General features: G+C 38.4%; 1 protein-coding gene across 1 annotated transcript in view; it reads left to right on the top strand.

Moving 5' to 3' along the window:
* Window positions 1–9,336: 9,336 nt before the first annotated feature.
* The window catches only part of LOC149244285 (ARF guanine-nucleotide exchange factor GNOM-like), a 60,968-nt gene continuing 52,917 nt past the window's right edge, over window positions 9,337–17,387 (top strand). Inside the window, 1 exon segment of the mRNA XM_089374785.1 lies at window positions 9,337–9,677. The gene's annotated coding sequence lies outside the window, so the exon portion shown is untranslated.

Below are 17,387 nucleotides of genomic sequence, written 5' to 3'. Positions count from 1 at the left end.
AATCCACAGGTGTTGTGTCTTTCGCACTCTAGCCAGGTAATTCTGTCTGAGGGAGACACGAAATATGTTTCTCTATACAACTGAGGTGGGCATTCTGTTGATGAATCTGGAATTGCATAAGTTGAAATTCTTTATGAATTTCCTGGAGTCCAAGATCAGTCTTGGAGGGACCAGTTAAGGGAGACGTCAAAGCTCTTGCCACGATATTCTTCATCAACCAGTAAAGATAGACAATATGTTTATATTGAGAGGACGAACCTTTGGAGTGTCCCAACAGGTCTCGCCATTCCTCCATATCCACATCTGCACTAGTTGCTTGTTGGTTTAATTCTCCTTCCTAACCTGAGATTAACTAATGAATTTGAGGCTGCGTGTTCGTCTCGTATAACTAGGCATATTCTCGAATGAGGCTTGAAGTGGATTTGCGACCCTTACCCTGAACTGGATGAGGCTGGGGTTGGATGCTTTCCCATCATTGTCCTGCATTTCTATTATGCCCACAACCTCCATTAGCAGAGGTTCCTCTGCCGGAGGAGGGGCGCACCATGTTGCACTTCAACCAAATACCAAAATGATATGAAACCCTGAAATAGAGAGCCAAGACCTCGAGCTTGAGGCGATTGACAAGCTTAAGGTCCCGGTACACACACTGAAAATTTAGACCTGTAAGTATACCACAACAAAAATCCATATAACAATGAGTAGTAAGGCCATAAACCAAACATTTTTCCATGAATATGAGATGGGTCTGCCAAGAGAGGCCAAACACATCAACCCAGGGCTCCCCAAGCCATCTTAAGACAAAACACATAATTGATTCGAGCATGTCCTTATGTAGGAGACCCCTTCTCTTAAATGCCAACAGGTTCATCGAAAAAACAAGATAACAGACACAAACATCCATGCAAGAGATGCATACTGAATTCTAGTGCATAGACCGCAAATACATGCCCATTCGAGAGAGTAAGATTCCATAACAGACAGAAACAATTTTACAATATTCAAACAACCCATAAAAAAAAAACAACACTTTCCTCCCAAATTTCATGGATGATTTTCCTTCTAACCCCATACATCGGCTCAAAAACGCTTCTCCAGTGTATTATCATATGGACTTAAATGACAGAGGAAAGAATATAAGAGGAGCACACTGAAATAACATACCCATTGTCGTCGACCATAGGGAAGAGGAGGAAACCAGCTGCACCAGGGTGGCAGATCTCGTGCAGCTCCTTCGCGTTCATCCCTAATCTCTCTAGAAAAATTATAAGCATTCCAATTGTAATGTCATATAAACGTTCAAATCTATAAACATAAAACCCCAACAAGGAGATGTCCCTTTGTCCTCTCCCATCACCATTAATAACCTACATGCACAGTGCCACCTTGCGTTTGAGAGCAAGTGTGTGAGGGTCGTAACATGACCGCCCACTGTCCTTTCTTATTGAGGTAATGTCCATGGCACAAATCCCGAAGATGACCTACTATCAACTTGCACCCCCATCATATATATATATATATATATATATATATATATATAATTCTTCTTCCTCTAATTGGGGTGCAAGTTGACAATATATATAGCCTAGATCCATCTTAACCCCAGATCTATCAAGCATCAAGAGGGATCAAAACTCTCTTAGGTGTAAACCTTTCATCGATTTTTGCACTCAAAACAAAAGGTTTGCACCTTGAGAGATTTGATCCCTCTTGGCACTTGATAGCTCCAAAGTTAAGATGGATCTATGTTGCTTTAATTCCAATTAAAAAGATACATGTAAAAGGAAAAAATAAATGTTAAAAAAATATTTTTTAATCATTATAACATATCTTTTTGCATTTAATTATATAAAATATTCATTTATTTTTTTATTTTTATTTTTTAATATATATAATTGAGCATTTGAGCTCCGCGTTCTTAAGTAAGAGTAGGATATTTTTTAGAACTAAAGGCACAAAGCCATTACAATAATATACTCAATATGAATTATAAATATGTATGTGATATTACTCAATATGCATATACATATGTATGTGATGTCACATACATAGATTAAGTTTGGGTGGAGAGAATATCAATCATATCTCCCAACCATCCAAAATAAACTAAATTGGTAATATTTCTTATAAATATTTATATAAAAATTTAAAATTTAATTATATAAAATATTTAAAAAAAAATTTTATATAAAATATTTAAAATTTATTTTTTATATAAAATATTTAAAATTTATTTTTTATGTAAAATATTTAAAATTATATATAATTATATTTAAATCAATTAAATGATATAAAATATAATTATATGTTTTTTTTTTTTTTTTTTTTCCTTGGAAAAAGTCATAATTTCATTACTTCCAAAAAAGATAGAAATTACATTTGTAGATATATGTTGAGCATATATTTCAGATATCATAAGACCCATATATTGTCCATATATGTCGTATATTACATTATATATTACTGATCAAAATACAAAATTTTATCACCTTAATCAAGACCAATCTGCAACATTATATATTCTTCATCAAATTATATAGTGCCCCTCTCATGAAAAGGGCGATGATATATACCCCTCTGCCCATCAGGAAGGAACTCTTCAATCTGCATCTGACCCACCTGTAGCACCGAACCCTTCTTGGCAGCTTCATCTACCATGACATTTCTCTCCCTATAAACATGTGTTATTGAAAAATGATCAAATTGTTGTATAAAGAGAAATATATCCTCAATGATTGGCAAATAGAGAATAATATGACAACGTTGAATCCTATTTGTCTAGTGCACAACGATCTGTGAGTCCCCAAAAACTTGTATAGCCTGACAACCTTTCAGGATCGCTTGTTGGAGAAGAATGTACAAGCCCATTAATTCAACAAAATTATTACTCCCATCCCCTAAGCCCGCAGAGAAATAACAGTACTGATTTGTAGAAAGAAAGAGGACAACCCCCCCCCCCCAACAGGTGGGTTCCCCCGGAGGAACCATCAAAATATCCCCATGGAAACGTATAGTCAATGTATTATGCCTGTATATCACGGATACGCCCCACATAAGGTAAGGATGTAAAATATGTGAAAATGCCAATAGCTTGAACAACTACCACAAAAGAGATCAAGAGTTTGTCATGAAAAATAATAACATTCCTCGCCAACCAGATACCCCAGGCAACAATCAAAGGAAGAGCCCAAAATTGCTTATAGGAACACTCAGAAAACCATGCCAGGTAAGCCTCATCAAAGGAATTACCTGCCCATACAAATCGCAGACCCAACATTCGAGAAACCTCCATCCAAACATCACAAGCAAATGGGCACTTAACAAATAAATGAGGGATATCCTCCGATGACATTTTTCACAAGAACCACCATGTCCAGCCATTAAACTATCTTTTCTATAAAAAAATCCCATGTAGTCACCTTGCCCTCCAACAATGACGAGCCAAATACCTTTTATTTTGTAGGACATTGAATCTTCTATAGCCTGCACCACCACCATTTAGGATTCCACACTAATAATGTCGCACTGAGCTTGATATATCCCGCCTTAAGAGTATAAACACCCGACAATTCAGAGTCCCAAACTAATACATCTGCCCTATCAGAGATATGAATGTGTGCAGTAGAGAGCACATTTGTATATCTGTTCCAATGATCAAGATGTCCCCCCAGCAGATTGAGACACGCTCCAATTAACCAACCTTGTTTCCAAATAGTGGTAGTAACAGGATTCCAGATTTGGTGAAGTGTTATAAACCTAGCCTCAATAAGAAAGGTGCATAATCCACAGGAAGAATGTGGTTGATACCACTTCCCGCCCATGGATCCATACCCACCTGAATCGACTTCCCATCTCCAACCCTCCATGCCAATCCATCCCTAATAATTTTAAAAGATTTCAATAATGCCTTCCACATCATAGAGGAATCCCTAGAAATCCATGAAGGAAGCCTCATCCATTCAATAAGAGAATATGGTTTAATATATTTCTTAATCACCACAAAAGTCCACATACATGGATATGAGACGCCACCCAACCTTAGCTGCTAATGCCTTTGAAAAATGAAATATGTTCTTTAGACCCCAACCTCCCAGAGATTTTGGCATCGAGATTGAATCCTAACCAACCCAAGGCAAACCCTGCTCCTTATGTCCCCTCCACAAATAGGAAAAACATAACTGCCGTATCTTTTCTAGAGTCCCCTTAGGGATCCAAGAGAGTGACATCCAATACACTGGTATAGCCTGCAAGATAGACTTGACCAAAACCAACCTACCAACCCTCGAGAGCCACCGATGGCTCCATACATTCAAGCGCTTCTCAATTTTTTCAATTAACCACTGCCAATAAGCTTTCCAGTAATCCTTGGTCTTTAAATAGAAACCCAAATACTTAAAGACCTCATCAATATCCAAAATAGGACAAGCAAACTTAGAGGACAAATAGTCAATTTCCACCGCCTCAAGATTGGTACAGGTAATGGAGGATTTATCCAGGTTTATAACCATACCTGTAGCTTTCTTAAACAACACAAACCCAACACATAGTTTATCCACATCTCGACATGACCCATAAAAAATATCAAAATCTCATCAACAAACAAAAGATGGGAGATGAACAAAACCTGAGATATAGGAACCCCTTTGTAATTGCTAGTGATTTTAGCATGATCTAGAAAATGGCTCAAACTCTTCACAACCAACAAAAATAGCAGAGAGGACATTGGACACCCTTGACGTAGACCCCTCCCAGGAGAGAAAAGGGGTGAAGTTGCCCCATTAATTAATACAACAAAGGATATCGAAGTCACACAGCTCATAACCCATCGAATGAAGCTCACAACAAATGCCAGACGTGTTAAAAGGAGTCAAAGATAAAGCCAATTGACCCGAGCATAGGTCTTCGACAAATCCAATTTAATAATAGCACCTTTTAATCCCCTAGCCTTTAAATTGTGTAAGCCCACTTGTGCCACCCTAATAGCCTCATGAATCTGCTTACCTGCCAGAAAACCAAACTGTTCTCCCGAAATCCTATGAGAGAGAATCTCCTTTAGCCGACGTGCAATAATCTTGGATATAATCTTGTATAAATAGTTGCATAGTGAGATAGACCGATAATCGTCAAGTGAACCCGGATGATCTATCTTGGGAATCAATGTAATAAAAGTAGGATTAATAGGAGGGTGAGTATAACCTTTCGAATAGGATTCCTCAATCACCTAGAGGAGATCCTCCCCAATCAATTCTAGAAATCCCAGAAAAAATTCTATTGGCCACCCATCCGGTCCAGGGCTCTTATTCTTTTGGAAGGATGCAAGAATTGTCTTCAACTCCTCCATTGACACCTCGACCATCAGCTCCACATTGTCATCCTCTTCCACAAACCTAGGGAACAATTGAGGCACTTGTATAATTTCCTCAATAGAAGTCCCACCCAGTTCCTTGTAAAGATTATTGAAATGATTCACCCCTAGTCGAGCTAGACCCTCAAGGAGGAACGTCTAGTCCTGGCTTCATATGCCAACTCACATGTAATATTATTCATTTTTTGACCTCGAGCAACTGCCTGGAAGAATTTTGTATTCTCATCTCCATTCTACATCCAAATGGCCCGATTTTTTAAGCACCATGCCGCCTCCTGCTCAGCCAACAAGACCCTCCGTCTGTGCTCAAGCCTTGTAACCTCCAACTTATCCTCTACTGATTGAAAATCCTAACCATCCCCCTCTGGTAAAATAAAGAGCCTGTCCTCAATATCTTTTAATTCTCGATCATCCTAACATCTCTTTTCATGAGCCCAAGCCAAAGTGAGTTGCTTGATCTTCCTCAAATTATTCACAAACTGAACCTCCGCATGACCTCTATGCTGACAATAAGGAATTCAATTATTTGAAACCAGGTCAACAAAGTGCTTATCTCTCAACACTGAACTTGAATGGGCTTGGAGGTTTCCTCTCCCATGATTTGCATTCCAACAGAATTGGATTATGATATGATTCTCCACCATAAACCACCCATTGCCTCAAACAGTACAAAGACGAGGAAACATCCTCAGCCACCAAGAAACGGTCCAATCTCTTAGCAACAACATTCTCACCTGAGTGACAATTCCTCCAAGTAGGATCCAATTTAATAGGTTCAATATCCACCATCCCACGTGAATCCAATAGATTGATGAAAAATGGAGAAAGAGCATTAGGATTAACATTTTCTCCCCACACCTCAGAAGCCCCCAAAGTAAAATTTAAATCACCACCCAAAATCACCTTCTTATTTTCGAAAAATGATTTAAGAAATAGGTTCTCCCATAAGGGGATCCGATCAATATAAGGACCATAGATATTAACAACTATCAGGGAGGCATCCAAATCTGTCGAGAAAACCTCCAGTTCCATAACCGACTCAAAACCCCAAATGTTTTCACAATGGCATGTCCTATCTAGCCATCCCATCGCCAAGCCACCAGATCGGCCACAAACATCAATAGCCTCAAACGTCCAACCCAGAGGAATAACTCCAAAGTAGCCTTCACCCACGAACCAATACTCAAAGTCTCTTGTAGGAAAATAATATCCGGCTTAGTATCCATTACCAGTATGTGAAGTGACAATTTTTTAGACGAGCTCGCCAACCCTTGACAATTAAATGACAAAAACTTCATGTGGTAACCACAATCCTGGGTTTCACTGCTCTAAGCACCCATTCAATATAACACTGTCTCCCAAATGCTAAATCCATTTTCGCATGAGCCTGTGCATGCGAGGGTAATGATTTTCGACCCCTACCCCTGGAGAACATAATTAAGGTGGGAACCAACCCCAGGCCAATAGAAACACATATGCCATCACTATCCAAAACCACGTGATTACATAATGAGTATCGAATACACTGCTCTTCTAAATTGCTCGAGAGTGAAGACAAAGATGAAACTTTAGGAGATGAAATACACTGCTCAATAATAGGAATGATGAAATCTACCATAACTAGAGAGGAAACTAAAGTAGTTGAAGTAGAATATAATGAAATAACAACTGATTTATCACATGACAAAGAATCATGTACCATAGGAACAGATGGTGACATACCAAGGGTACCGATCACTTCAGCAATAAAGACCATCGACTCCGACAAATTCATCCCTTTCGCCCTGCTAGTATACCCCTTCTCCTTTAAATCCACCACCCTGTGAATGATAGGAGAGGTCTGCTCTGATACTCCCCCCCAAATGTTCCATTCCTCGACGATTACCACTACCTACCTCATCCAGTGTAGCCTAGACACTCCCACTTTGCATCCACCACGATCCGCCCCCACAAACCTAGGTCGAAATTACATCATGCATTGTGCAACCGAGTGACCATAAGTGTGACATCTGTAGCACTGAAAATGTATGCTTTCATAATCCATCTTTTATTTGAAGGATCCTAATGGTATTTGAATGGGGATTTCAACCATAAAACCTTCTTGCATTTTCAACATTACTAGAATACGAGCCACCGTCACTTCGCCAGTCTCCACAAACGACATATCGCTTCAACAAATTTCCCAATATAATTCCCAATTGCTTTCAGATGGTCCAACTCCCAGAAGCCACTAGGAAGACAAGGGAGGCATACCCATACCAATTCCTCAACAACCTTAGCTTGAATTTAGAAACCTTAGCCCTCTTGGCATCAAATAGTGCAAACCACTTGGAAAAATAGACAGGGACCCCCACCATCTATAAGTGAGAGCCAATGACCCATCTAGCATCATCTTTGCATTGCATAAAGAAAGTGAACCAACCTTTCGCCAGCCGCTAAACCCTGGGGACATATGAAATCTTAGAACCCCAGGTCTCCTTAATCCAGTCCCTGAGAAAAGGGACCCCCAAATGTCTACCACGAGCCCGACCAACAACAACCAAATCTGAATATTCAACCAACTTGGACATTGGCATGTCCTCCCCAAAAATTAATCCTTCACCACAATCTTTAATATGTGTTGCAATGAATTTTTTCTTATGCCCCTTCTGTCTAGCAACTTCAACCCTATCTTTCAATATTGACTGAAATCCCACCGAACCAGGAAGAGAAACAACAACACGACCACCCTCCACACTCTTACCATTCAATACATTCCTTAAAACCTCACAAACAAGAGATGAAGAATCATTCCCCCCCTCCACCAGTGGGTGCCCAACTAATGAAGAAGCCCCAATACTAGCCCCTCCACAGAGATCAAAAGAGTCTACATCCCCAACTGGAAAAGGCCCAAAATCCTTAGATAAACAGACTTATTTAGATAGTGGTTTTGCCACCAAGCCTGCAAACAATTTTGATCCAAAAACCCCCACCCTCACATCAATAAGAAGTTCTTGTAACTGCAGAGAGCACCGATTGTCCTGACAAGGTTTATAAAAGTCCGATGGAGGTCTTAAATCCGAGGAATGAACATAGCTGACACGTACATTTCTAGTAACCCCAGTGTCCCCCTAGTTATGCCCCATTTGTCTAGCAGAGAGGACCACATTAGCCCGAATAGACCTGTCCCTCGAACATTCCGTCGACCTTACCGACAACCCGACCCCATGGTAGCAATAGTCAGGTAAATACCTAGAATAGGTCAGTCCCAGGACCGATTCCGCACCCACCAGCAATGATTGAGCCCTAACTCGTGCAAAAAATATGCTAGTCCATTCAAAAGCATTTGGTGTGTAGTCCGTTCCGCCTCCTCCTCCATCTATAACTAGCCTCTGACTGCCTAAAGACTGCCCCTGTCAATAAACCCTAAACCAGACCCATTGCCATTGATCCTTTACTTAAACCTTATATTTAATTATATAAACTATTTAATTTCTTTAAATAATTTTTTAATATAATTAAGTATTTTATCTGCGCGTTTTTAAAATAAGGATAATTTTTTTTTAAAACTTAAGACTTAAACAAGGTGCAAAGCCATTATAACAATTTATACTCAAATAAATTATAAATATATATGTGATATATATATATAAATATTTTATTCCAACCATCCAAAATAAACTCAATCACAACATTTCTTATAAATATTATTTTATAACAATCAATTTCTTACATTTAAATTATCAAATAATATTTGAGATAAACTCTAATTTCATATATATAAAATAAAAATGAAAGATCGTTATTTAAATCATGTAGAGATAAATTATGATTTCATATGTATAATAAAAATGAAAGGTCATTGTCTTAACCAATATACAAAAGAAAATAAATTAGTATCACTAAACTTTGCAATTAAATTACTTCACCATCTGTCACATCACGATGATGCTCAATGGTTGCACTTTAGTGAATTTAGTTGTTTTGTGGTCCTAGAATGGTATCCCTCCTTGTGCCAAATCAAAAACAAACTTCTATATCTGCATTTTACAACTGATTGCAGCCCTGATAGAGCACACAACTTGTAAATTAATCCTCGTTCCGGGCATATCGGTATTTGTGCGAAAGAGGAAAAATTAGAGACGATGCCAAAACATATTTTGCGATTTGACAATGCAGGGAAATAATGAAAGACCAAAGCCATCGGCTATGCCTTTGGACACGGCTTTAGAGGAAATCAGAAAAAAAGGCTGTATGATCTGAGAATCATTCGCAGCAAAAGCCACAGCATAACCAGGACGACCCACATCGGATTTCATCCCTGCATTCACAGGTAAGATCCACAACTAGTCCTCTCGAAAAACCTTTGTCTGCATGACTTGGGTTTTAAGCATGGCTGAATTTCACATTTTTTTTGTCCTTGTTTTCTCTTTTCGGTCTGTGTTTTAAGCTGCTCATCCAAGCCAGATCCATCATAAAATCGTCTTCAGCATATTATTCTGATAAGAAGCGATGTAATGCGGGCCTTAATTGGGGCACCGAAATGGAAATCAGGCCGAGAACCAGTCCGCAGGTGATAGCCAGGGTTAGATCAACCATGCTAGTCTAGAAGGGGATTTCAAATGAAAAATCAGGTTGGAAATCATTGTTGAGATGCTCGTCGGGGTCAGACTAACCATGTTAGCATAGAAGAGGCACCCAATTGAAAAGTCAGGTTGGAAACCTGTGCCCAGATGCTAAATGAGGGTTAGACCAACCGTGGTAGTATAACAGGGTTTAGAATCGGTGCAGCGGCCGAAGATTCAAACCTGGTTTAAATGGATCGTGGTTGGATGGGGACCACGATTAGCCATAGTCCCTTGCTACTTGGTGAAAACCATCTTGATGCGTTTAGCCCTAGCATTCGGGTTGTTGTAGTATCCTGCGATGAGAATCCTCAGGAACTGAATTGTTGACCAAAACCCAGATGTCAACGACAGTTGGCCAGGGCTGACATTAGAGTGAATTGAATATGATTTAACCAATGCCACTAAACCATGGTATCTGCTTATGAAAATAATTTTCGTTTGGGCTCTGTATGGGGACTCTAGACTTTTGGCGTCAGAGGTATGCTAGTGCGAATAGTGTATGCGAGGAGCATCTTAGAATCATCTATTTATGTTAAATAGAACAGTTCCATCAAGAAAATGATTAATTTCAGCACAATACAAAGTGAATCAGTTGTTAAGGCCGAACAGAGGTATGATCACGCGGATAGTTTGCAGAACAGCATTTTAGTGCCTCTCATATATGTTGTATAATACGAAAACGAATCTTTTATTAGTATGGTACTTTCCAAGAAATATATATTATTATGGTTCATTTATAAAATTATATAAATGCCGCTGGGTTTGTGGTTCAATGGCGAGGGTGTTGCCTTTCCAGGCCACCCATCAAAGTTCTGATCGCCAAGAGGATGTGCATGTCGTTGCCCTGCATGGGCCACCCACATGCGAAAGCAGGCTGAGTTGTGGCTCACTGTTTGTTGGCCGGTTTCCCCGACAGCAGTAGGGCCACAGGTACTTCTTCCAGTATGGCTTAGGGGGGAGCATCACCTTCAAAACAAATATATATATATATATATATATATATATATATAATTGAATTGATTGTTCAGGTGTAAAAGATCTCAGCCTGAAGGTAATTGGTTTTATTTCTTGTTATTTCTCGCAAGTTATAGGTGCAAACACGTGCTTTTGTTCAGGATTCTATACCCTCCAAGGGTGAGTAGTCATTTAGAAAGCTGATTCCTTGTTGCCTAGATCGATAAAACTCGGATCTGCTTTGTAAATCCCAAGGCTTTTGGAATTGCTATGAGTAGCAAATATCTATAAATATACAAGTTGAGGTATTTTTTTCCCAGTGGTCAGTAGGCTTTTAATTGGCAATAAATTAATATCCTTTATTTCACTTATCCATATGGCATATTGATAACACCCAAGGTGGATCAATGTAGTAACCAAGTCATATTCTCCTATCACTTTTGTGATATGCTTGTTATAATGTTTCAGACCAGGTTTAGTATGTGGATTGGTCCTAGTGATCGAGTTGAATTGGTCTGTGTACACTTGTTCTTAGAAACATTGTATGAATCAGTGTTGAAAATATCGGTATCGGCAAAATATTGACGAGGGTCCAGAAAACATCTTATCGGCATTGATGAATTGACCTTGCAGAGTTTAAACACTGTAACAGTTAAGAGAATGATGATTGGTCTTTATGATAGTTGTGGTAGTTGGCTGGTATTGGCATGTCTAACTGTCGCATCTGTTCATGACTTGGCTGGACAGTTGATGAATTTGCATGCATCTGGTTTTGCAAACAGGAGAGGAAGGAACAAGTAAGAAATTGAAGAGAATTTTGGTAGTGGTTCAAGGCAGAGCTGTGGACAGAAGGGACGCAAAGGATAATCCCAGTCTGAGTGAGGTGTTGCAGAAGATGCAGACAGTTGCTGAGCAACATATAGAGAGACAATTTGAAGGTCTTTCATTATTGAGAGAGAAGATGCTGTCCTAGAAAATTATGCTAAAGAGCAATATGAAAGTAGAAAGGTAGATAAGCATCCCATGGGTGAAAGGAAGCTATGTGGAGCAGAGGACAGGACAAAGAAGACAGACATTGCCAAGATGAGGAAGAACAAAGAAATTTTGCAATTGGTCATTTTTTGTGATGATATGGCTGTAGTTGAAGCAATCCATATCTTTTTATGAATTTGCGGAGATTTTTGCCTATTCTTGTCATCTGAAAGAAATTCCAAAGGAATATTGTGCATTGAGAGTTGTGTTCAAGTGGGATGCCAGATTGGTAAGACAGAGGCTGTACAAGATGAATCCAAAGTATAAAGCAAAGTGGAACAGGACATGAAGAAATTGCTTGATGCTGTTGTGATACATTATTACAGAAACAAAATAGCTGTCACTGATAGTAATTGCCAAGAAAAAGATTGGGTTAGCTTCTCATCTGTGTGGACTTTCACAAGTGAAATTGGCTGACTCTCATAGACCCATTTCTGGCTTACATTCACAGAAGAGGTTCTTGAAACAGTAGCTGGATGGGGCTTTACTCCTTCCTGGACAATTACTCAGGATACAACTAGGTGCCCACTAGAAAAAGGGACAACTATTGGCTATTATGACCATGTGGGGTGCACATGCCTTATAGAAGGATGCCTTTTGGTCTCATGAATGCCCCAACATGTTTTTGGAGGACAATCATAAATATTTTCAAGGACTTCATTCATAAGCCTTTGGATGTATAAATGGATGACTGGGCATTATTTGGCTGTTTGAGTTATCATTTGTCAGATTTGGGACAGAGGTTGAAGCCAGTGCACGGAGACTGTCTGGCCAAAGAAAATAACTCCTGAAATTGATGTATTTGCATCAATGTAAACAACATTGTATAACTTGAAGAGGTGTGACCTTTGGTTTTTGTATTCCAAGGCTGCTTTCTATTCTAACTCTTCATTTTCCTTTATCACATTTTTACAATATGTTCACCCAATCCCTGAGGATTAGGTGTACTCTAACATCCCCCCTTAATTTGAAGCAGTGTTGTGAGTCCAAACATCATTCTGAATCTTTCATTTTTTCTCTTCCAAGTGCTTTGGTGAATGAAGATGTTTGCTAGTTGCTCGTTTGTGGAAAAATGCCGTAGATGAATAGTCTTGGCCTTTACATGATATCAAATCAAATGATACTTTGTGTTGATATGTTTGATTTGATCATTAATTTGAGATTCTTGGGTAACTTAATTGCAGAAGTATTGTTAATCAGAAGGGGAGTAGAGTTCACTTGTTTCTTCTACAAGTCTTCAAGAATTTTCCTAAGTCACACAATCTCCTTGGTTGCTTCTGCAGCTGCCACATATTCTGCCTTTGTTATGGAATTTGTTAGAATTGACTGTTTGTGTGACCTCCAAGAGACAACTTCTGATCCAAGACTTGTAACAGAGCCTGATGTGGACCCTCCATTTTTCTTATCTCCATCAAAGTTTGAATCAGAATATCCAATCAAGCTGAAGTCATCAACCTATGAATATTTGAGTCCAAAGTCTTGAGTTCCTTTCAAGTACCTTATAACTCTTTTTGTAGTGGACCATTGCCTTTCACATGGGTTTTGCATAAACCTGGAAAGGATTCCAACAACAAATGAAATATCTGGTTTAGTAGTGGTGAGGTTGATAAGACTTCCCACAAGCTATCTATACGTAGTTGCATCCTCAAATTCATCTCCTTCTTTAGATGCGAGTTTCATATTTTGATACATTGCAGTGGATAAAGGATTGCATTCAACCATGCTAAAATTGTTCAACAATTCTCCAATGTACTTCTTTTGAGAGAGGAATATATACCTTTGATATTGGGTCACTTCACTGCCCAAGTAGTAGTGAAGGTGTCCCAAATCTGTCATCTCAAATCTTTTCTTCAATTCTTTATTTATGGATGCAATATAGTTTTCATTGTTCCGTGTTATCAACAAATCATCCACATATACCACAAGATAGACAACAATTTTGCCAACTTTTTTGACAAATAGAGTTGCATCATCAACAATAAAGTGTTTGAAATTAAATTTCAGAAGTTGCTCAATTAATTTTTCATAATAGGCTCGCGGTGCTTGTTTTAGGCCATATAAGGATTTGACGAGTTTGTATACTCTTTGTTCTTGTCCTTTCACAGCAAAGCCTTCTGGTTGAGACATGAAGACATTTTTTTATAAGTCTCCATTCAAGAAAGTAGTCTTCACATCCATCTAATGGACTTTCCATCTATTTTGAGTTGCCAAGGCAAAGAGAGAGTCCAAATGGTGGTCCATTTTGTTGTGGGTACAATGGTCTCTTCATAATCGACACTTTCTTTTTGTGCAAATCCTTATGCCATGAGCCGAGCCTTTGTGCTTGTCAAGTGAGCCGTCTGATTTATGCTTGTTCTTGTAGACCCACTTGCAGTCAATTGGTTATGGTTCCAAATGGAGGGTCCACCAGTTTCCATATTCCATTCTTTATGAGAGCATCATATTGCTTCTCCATTGCTTCTTTCCATTCATCATGAGAAACAACTTCTTCAAAGGAAGTTGGTTCAAAATTAGTAGACAAATTCAATTCACAATCATATGAAACATCCATATCATCAACTGAATCAAGTCATCACCTCCATTTTGTCTAGTGGAACTTCTAGTTCTTGTCTTTCCGACTTCATTAGGACGAACACTTTCAAGATTTTTGGTGAGCATTTTTGGGGGACCTTTTTGAGATGGTCCAGGTTGCTCTGTTGATTGAGATGGGGCTACATTAAGATTTAGCCTTCCAAAGCTCTCAATCACATCACTTAAAGGGTCTTTCTGATTTGGAGTGATTGGAACTTCATGAGGGGGAGATAGTGCTTCAGAAGGAATTTCCATAGATTGATCCAAGATAGGGACCCCCCCTTTAAGATGTGGAATCTCATTATCAAATTGATGATAAGTTTTTGCATAATTGAACCTATCCAAACAATCAAGCTATTGCTCAACAATATTGCCAGTCTTGGAAAATTCAAGAAAAATCACATCTCTAGACAATATAAACTTCGTATTTACCCTATCGTAAACACGATATGCCTTGGTGGTATTTGAATACCCAAAGAAGATGCACTTTTGACTCCTTGCATCAAGCTTGCTTCTTTGTTCCTTAGGAATCAAGGCATAGCAGGTGGAACCAAAGATCTTGAGATGCCTTACCGAAGGAATGTGGCCATACCATATTTCATAAGGAGTCTTGTTTTTGAGAGCATGAGATGGACATCTATTTTTGACATATACTGCACATAGAATTGCATCAACCCAAAACATCAACTTTACATTTTTGAAAAACATCATTGAACAAACCATATTTAAGATAGTCTTGTTCATTCTTTCAGCTACACCATTTTGTTGAGGATTGTATGGAACAATTTGTTTGATGTTGAATCCCATGTTGATGAAGATAGTTTTCAAATTCATTAGAAGTATATTCTTTTCTATTATCAGCATGAAGGTAGTCAATATGTGATTGTGCATCATTTTCAATCCATGCATGAAATAATTTGAAAATTTCAAAAGCTTCTGATTTACTTTTCATCAAGCGTACCCAAAACATCTTGGGTAATATATTTATTTCCATTTGCAGAAGGGGTAGGAATAGGGCGACCCAAATCATAATGAACTAGTGCAATTTTTCTACGTGCTTTGGAAGCAAAATCATGAAATCGCTGTTTGCTATGTTTTCCCAGGATATAATCATCATAGTGCTTCAATTTCCTTGGAATAATTGGCAAACAAAAAACACCATTCCTTTTCAACAAACAAAGATTGTCATAATTAAGATCTCCAAATCTTGCATGCCATAAAAGTTGGATGGCAATGTAGCTTCATTATACTGTGAAGGACATGTAGAGTTTTGTGCATGAGCATATGTTCCTTGTAGTTTCAACAGTGTTCCTCCTTTATTCTAGTCATGACAATTGTTGTCTGATACTTTTCTTATCTCTACTTTTCCATCAAATATATGAATGTAGTGTCCTCGCTGGTGAATGTGAACAAGGGACAATAGGCTTCTCTGCAGTTTTGGAAGGTAGAATACATCATGCAGAAGAAATTTAGGAAGTCCAGGTAGTTTAAGCCCAATTTTGCCATTTCTGGATGGCTTGAGACTTGACTTGTTTGCATAGTACATTGCTCCATCTACATTGTCACTGAACTCTTCAAAGAAGTCTTTCCAAAAGGTCATATGGTAGGTTGCATTTGTATTACGCAACCATGCATCTTTCCAACAAGTGAATGAAGTGTGAAACAAATCTTTAGTTACTCCAATAATGCAATGGGCAACAATGTAATGAGTATGTTAGTTTGTGTAGCTTAGATAGGTGTTCTAGTCTCAGGTGGTGTCTATGAGGTTATAAAGAAAGATGGATTAATTATCTTGAATGCCCATAAAAAGTTTCTAAGGAAAATTGTCTTAATTAGATTTAATTAACCAATTTAATTATTTTCCTAAGTCTAACTTAGGAAAAATGGTTAATTAATTGGGATTAATTGAGACAAATCAATTTTTCTCTAGTGACTTCTAGAAAAGTGATTGAATGAAGTCAAGATGATCTTAGCCATCAATTGTGATTAGATCGTGGCCATTGATTGCTCAACGAGAGATTATAAGAGGAGATCGATGGGGCTTTTGGAGACACAACGAATTGCAGTGAGAGCAAGGGTGCAATGATAACATGGAGGACACCAACAATTGGGTTCAACAGTGACTGAAGATCGAGTTGCTGTAGAGAGATTTTTTCACAACAATTTCCAGATTCTCGGTGACAGAGGGAGATAGATTTTTATTTGCAAAGGCTGGGTTTTCGAGTAGTTTGAATTGGTTCAGTGAGGTTGTGTTGTCGGAGCAAGTGAAAATTTGCCAGAGTGATCGATTTGCACAAAAGAAGCCCAGTTTGCTAGTGAAGATCGAATTTCTAGAGGAGGCAAAGTTGATTTCCCAGTTAGTGTGAGTTGCCAGAGGAGGTCGAGTTATCTGCCAGGGCTGCACGTGTGAGTCGATTCAGGGTCACAGAGGAGGGCTGAATTGATTCAAAAGGGTTGAGTTGCTTCCAGGAAGTCAGATCATATAGCAAAAGTGAAGAGAAAATTTGCCAGAGGTTTGCTATTTTTTACAAAAAACAATGTATGTAATTTCAAATATAGATTTACTGAAGAATAATAAAACCTTTATCTGCAGAATTGGTTTTCCTCACACTAGGGTTTTTCTAGGGACAATTTGTCCAAAAATATTGGTGTTTATTATTTCGTGTGTGTGATATTTTCTCAGTTCTTGTGATTTATTTTGGTGAAGTTGCAGTAATGTTTTATTCAGTATTTGCCATGTATAAATTACTGAAGACAAATAATTTCTTAATTATAGGTGAATAATAACGAGATTAATTGCAACAATTTTTAAAAATTTCACATGGTATTAGAGCAGATTTGAGGGCAGAAGAGGCTCA

The sequence above is a fragment of the Pinus tabuliformis genome, chromosome 8, assembly GCF_031772625.1.
Source record: "Pinus tabuliformis cultivar Carrire ecotype Pingquan chromosome 8, CPIR1, whole genome shotgun sequence".
Lineage (NCBI taxonomy): Eukaryota > Viridiplantae > Streptophyta > Pinopsida > Pinales > Pinaceae > Pinus > Pinus tabuliformis.
The sequence above is the reverse complement of the archived record's forward strand: the minus strand, read 5'-3'. Positions and strand labels throughout refer to the sequence as shown.